This window comes from Hyaena hyaena, unplaced genomic scaffold (genome assembly GCF_003009895.1).
Source record: "Hyaena hyaena isolate Hyena2069 unplaced genomic scaffold, ASM300989v1 scaffold_1199, whole genome shotgun sequence".
Lineage (NCBI taxonomy): Eukaryota > Metazoa > Chordata > Mammalia > Carnivora > Hyaenidae > Hyaena > Hyaena hyaena.
In genome coordinates this window covers 490686-495164 of record NW_024081839.1, presented here as the reverse complement: position 1 = coordinate 495164, position 4479 = coordinate 490686, and positions in this window count along the sequence as shown.

Sequence of the window (4479 nt, the reverse complement as noted above, 5' to 3'; positions counted from 1 at the left end):
AGAGTTTTTAACTGGTCAGATTTGCCTGTACCCTCTTTAGAAATTCTTGAAAAGAAAGGGTGCTGATCATTTGTTCTGGAATTATATATAAAAGCCCAAGCCATACAAGATTCACAAAACTACAATGCCAATTTCCACAACAGAAAGATAGACACAAAGGGAAAAATAACAAGGAAAAAAAATCTGATACTTCTGATACAAATGGAATTCATATTCCAAAGGAAATTAATAACCATTTATGAGTATAAAACTATGAAGATTTATCATACATAAAATGCTTTCAAAATGTTTTTTATTACATTCAATTTGATTTTAACACAATAATCCTTATAATTAGATTGTGATAAAAGATTTGGATAGTTTATCTCTGTAAATCCATGAACTCATTAAAATCCCTTCCCACTACCTACTTAGTTGGTTTTTTTTTCCTCCTCAATATTCCACCTGAGTTCTGAATGATCAAGCACATTAATCATTATTTAGCATCACTTCATAATGGGCTATACTGACCGTGATTATCAGCATATCAATGGAGGTTTCATTGGTGGACACTGAGCCTCAAATATATAACCCAATTCAAAACTTTTTGATTGTTCTTCCAGGTATATCATTTTTTGTTTAACTGTATTTCAAAAGTAGAAATTTCTAAGAACTATAGGAAGTGGGTTTTTTTGTTTGTTTGTTTCTTTTCCCTTTGATACATGGTTTCTGTGTCAGGAGAGAAAGCCAGCTGATGAGAGTGAGTCTACAGATGCCATCACTTGTTCCAATCACCTTCATAGTGATAATGATGATAATAATGAAAAGCATTAACTTAATCTCTTCTCACCCCTCACTCTACCTCTTTCCTGAATCCAACTCCCCCATACTCTTGTGGACTGCTGGGCATGTAAATCCTTCTCTCGAGTCACTGTACTTACCATATTATTTTTATATACAAGTTAAGTTCATCTGAACCTAGCTTGGGGAAGGAACTATGCTCTTAGAAGGCACACATCTGTTACTTGAGCAAATGGATTAGTGTCATTACCTGCTACAATGTTACCACTTGGCAGTTTTTTTTACTCATGTCCATTCTTTTTCTTTACTTCACTTTTGCGCACTCAACTTTGTTTTTCACTTCCTCATCTGTAAAATCTTGAATAGAGCAAGTGCCATGTGATTGTAAGTAATGACAATGATGGTACTAGGGAGGATGATGATGGACATTTCACAGAAAGGCAATGGTGCAGGAAAGGCGAATGAGAGAGTGAGTTAACTTTCAAAAATGCTGATGGCTTTTCCCTAGATACATTGCTCTGACTTCACCTAAAATCACCCTTGCTTTTAGATCATTTTGAAGAAACACTACAAGTAAGAGGAACACAGTGCACTCCCTCCCGAGATTATAATTCCAATCCAGTACACTAAATGAGGTTATGATTGTCCCCTGGCTCATAGTTAAAATAAGAATAAGATGTTTTAGGAGTTTCTTGTAGCTGCTATAACAAATAACCACAGTATTGGTTACTTGAAAACCAGAAATTTCTTCTCTCCTATTTCTAGAGTCCAGAAGTTAGAAATCAAGGTACTGGAGTTACTGCATTCCAGAGTTTAGGGGAGATCTTATTCTGGGATCATCAGTTTCTACGGGAAGGCACATGTTCCTGGGCTTGTGGCTGCCTGACTTTTCTCTTCTCCACCATGGTCACATTGCTTCCTCTTCTTATTTCTATGTGTATCTCCACTCTACGCGTCCATTCTAAGGACACCTTTCATTGGATTAGGTCCTAACTGAAAAACCCAGGATGATCTCATGACTAGATCCTTAATTTCATTTATAGAGATCCTTTTCCCAAATGAAATCACATTCACAATTCCAGAGATTTGGATGCGAACATAACTTTTTGGAGCCATGATTCAACCTCCTACAGATATACTCATAAGAGGCTATATGTTTCTAAATAACTGTGAAATTATCATTCTTAATCAATATTGAAGTTACTTAATCTTTTTCCTTACTTCTAAAAGCTACCCAATCTTCAGTTGATGTCTTCATCAAACCTCTTCCGGAAGATCTTCTCTGGCCACTCAAATTTATATCAGACTCCCATTTTCCATATGTTAATAGCATATATTGTCTGTGCTGCTTATGTATTAATTTAAGGTTTGAGGCATTTAGAGAAAATTCCATGCCATGATCCTGTTCCTTGATATTTTGATTCAATTCAGCTTCAGAGAGGTTTCTGTTATTGATATTTAAAAAAAATTCCCTAGGTAATCTTTAAAGTACAGTCAAGGTATAGGAGATACTACCTTATGTAATAATTCTTAAATGTTTGGTATTAAATTTTTCTTTCAAAATCTAATGCTAGCTATTGGATCCATCCCACAAGTGTGTGTATATATGGGTACACACAAGCAAAATACTGTATTAAAATGTATTAAAATGTATGTGTGCACACACATGTCCATTCAAGCCCTTTCAGAGTCCTAAATTTAGACCTGTATTAAGAAATCCCTACATAATAAGTGATTTTTGTGAATTGTGTCTTACATCAAATTTTTCTAAAACAAGTCCCACCAATTAAGTTAATTTTTTTTGAATCAGTTTTGCATTTTGAGGATGCAGTCATACTGTGGCTTAAACAAAGCCTCTGTTAATAAAAAATGTTTCACAATAGCATACCGCAAGTGTCCTGAGGCCTCAGAGATATAGCAGGCTCTTCCCTATTTTCACTCATGATAACAATATCAGTGATCCTACTGTAAGATAGTCTTTTTTGACAGTTTTTATAAAACTGAAATTCTGCGTTAGCCACCAGCGATAGGGTCTGTGATGTTCATAGAAGCAGTTTTCTTATTCCATCTTCAAAGAGGTGACTGTGTTTTGAGTGACTGGCAGAGAGCAAGATTCTACATCATGTGGCGGAAGCTCCTGACCTCATCATGGCCCATTTCCTTTCAAATTGTGCAGGAAAATAAATGATGAAAAAATGTGAAGGAAATGTTTCAGAAACAATCTTTCATGTTTCTAACCATATTACACAACACACGGAAAGGCTAATACTGTATTTTATCTCGGTTAGGGAAACGCATAGTCATGCTTTCCACAGAGGAAAAAAAAAAAGATTTAAATACAGGTCTTGGTTTAATTTAGAACTGATTGCTCATTAATCTTTGGAATAGGTATGCAAGCTGTCTTCCAAATGAAGGGGAGGCTGTTGGCCGAGTACCCTAAACCCTACTGTGCTGTTTTCAATTTGTTTTTCCATATGATATTTAGTCTTTCATTCAGTGTTTAATACTAAACATTAATGGGGAAAATATTGCTTAATGAGCTGTTGTGTTAGGCAGAATGCAGTGAAACACGCCTCCTTTGCAAGAGCTCACCAGCTCGTGCCAGTATTTAGATAGTGTCATTAATCATGAAGCGTTTCATGCTCCTCTATCCTGGAAGACAAGGGTTTCCTGATGTCATGGAAACAGGCCCTTTGAAAACTGCTTTTGAATTAAGACACAGGATACCTAACTACAAGACATCATATGGTTCAATTACTGTGAGGCAAATACCCCATTTAGGGTTCAGAGGTGCTTCTGTTGTGGATTTTATTAGTTCTAAATAGTACAAGTCCAGAGTTCAGAACTCATCCTGCCAACGCACAGGACCTAAAAATTCTGCCTTAAAAAAAAACCGTCTAATCAGACACCTGATAGATCAGTTCGTAGGGCAATGAGCATTCAAATAAGCTTGTCTGGTCCCAGGGAGACAGCTTTGCCTCATGGTTTTTCATGTGGCTTCAGGACTGCAGGGTGACCTTCAGAACGATGGCGGGAACAGCACAGGAGCACATGATACCTGGCAATTTCTGCCTTGATATTATCTCCCACACAGAGTAATGAAAAAAAAATTAAATGTATTTAGTTCCTGTTCAGATTACTGATTTCTTTTATTAACAGAAAAGAAGGCCTAAGGAATTTCAGGACAATTATAAATTCCAAATTAAATGAGAGATAGAGAGAGCTAGAGCTAGAGAGAGAGAGAGAGAGCGAGAGGGAGAGAGAGAGAGAGAGGGAGAAGTCATTATATACACATTTAATACAAATTCAGGGAAGTCTACATTTTATTACATAGTATTTATCCTTTGAAGCAGTTAAAGGGAAAAGATGCTAAAATAAATAATAGTATTGAGGATGTGGAAAGGACATAGAGAGGTGAAACCACAAACACCCCAGTAGCCCCTGACTGCCAAGAGGCACGTTGCTCCCTCTCGTCATCGCTAATAGTCAGGAGAAGACAAGGCCTCCTCACTTTTTTGTCGTGAACCTATTTGGGTTGCTGCTTTGGCAGCAAAGGACAATCTAAGTAATAGGAAATATGTGTCAGTCAAAAAAGTTTTATTTAGTGTAATCCCTTGTCAGTAAAATGTGAAAGTGTAGATTCTGTTTTAATAGACTGCCACTGTTCACTCAAAAAGAGAAGCTCAGAAGCTGTGATTG